This window comes from Heterocephalus glaber, unplaced genomic scaffold (assembly GCF_053883595.1).
Source record: "Heterocephalus glaber isolate CG9 unplaced genomic scaffold, H.glaber_assembly_v1.0 deba00001460, whole genome shotgun sequence".
Classification (NCBI taxonomy): Eukaryota; Metazoa; Chordata; class Mammalia; order Rodentia; family Bathyergidae; genus Heterocephalus; species Heterocephalus glaber.
The window spans coordinates 10,479,591-10,480,294 of NW_028258307.1; the positions used below are offsets into that span (position 1 = coordinate 10,479,591).

Here is a 704-nt window from a genome sequence, read left to right on the forward strand (position 1 = left end):
ATGAATAGCACTTTATTCCACAACGGCATAAATTGTGGGTTGAAATGTAGAGTGAGCAAGTGGCGCCCGAATCAGTGAGGGTGTGTGCGTGTGCTCAGATTAGAACATGCCTGTGCAAATAAGGCTCGAAGTCCTCCCTACACCCACAGAACTCCAAGACAGGAGAATTTAGAAGGAAATTCTGTCTTCAGCTCCAGGGAGTGTAAGCATTTCTTGGGGTTTCTCAAATAGATCATTCTTACAGTTGCATTAATAATTTCTACAGCTTGAACAGGGAACTTTTGGTATTCTAGCCTTTATCCTTGTTCATTTTTTATTTTTAGGGCTGACCTGTAGATGTGTTAATTTTTTCCAAATCAAATAGCTGAACTGCAACTGCAAAAACGGAGACTACTTTTTTTGAAGTAATGTAGAAATTGTAACAGGGCTTCCTGTGTGCCAGTCCCAATTAGTGTTTTGCATAGATGAATCTCTTTAGTCTGCACAGCAACCCCGTGAGATAGATACTACCCTTAGTCCCATTTTACAGATGTGGAAGCTGAGGCACAGACTGGCTAACAACCTCACTAAGGTCTCACTGCTGATAAGTCCTAGTGTTGGAATTTGGCATCTGGCTCCTGAATGTGGGCTTTTCACTGTTACATGACACAGCCTCTCAGAAGGTAGCCCTTGTAATGACCTATGGCCTCTGTTCTGTTAATTAG

General features: G+C 42.2%; 1 protein-coding gene and 1 long non-coding RNA gene across 8 annotated transcripts in view; both read left to right on the forward strand.

The window, feature by feature from the left end:
• The window catches only part of Csgalnact1 (chondroitin sulfate N-acetylgalactosaminyltransferase 1), a 316,784-nt gene that overhangs the window by 23,526 nt on the left and 292,554 nt on the right, over positions 1–704 (forward strand). The gene's annotated exons all lie outside the window — the stretch shown is intronic.
• Positions 1–704, forward strand: part of LOC147826901 (uncharacterized) — a 56,061-nt gene that overhangs the window by 23,201 nt on the left and 32,156 nt on the right. The gene's annotated exons all lie outside the window — the stretch shown is intronic.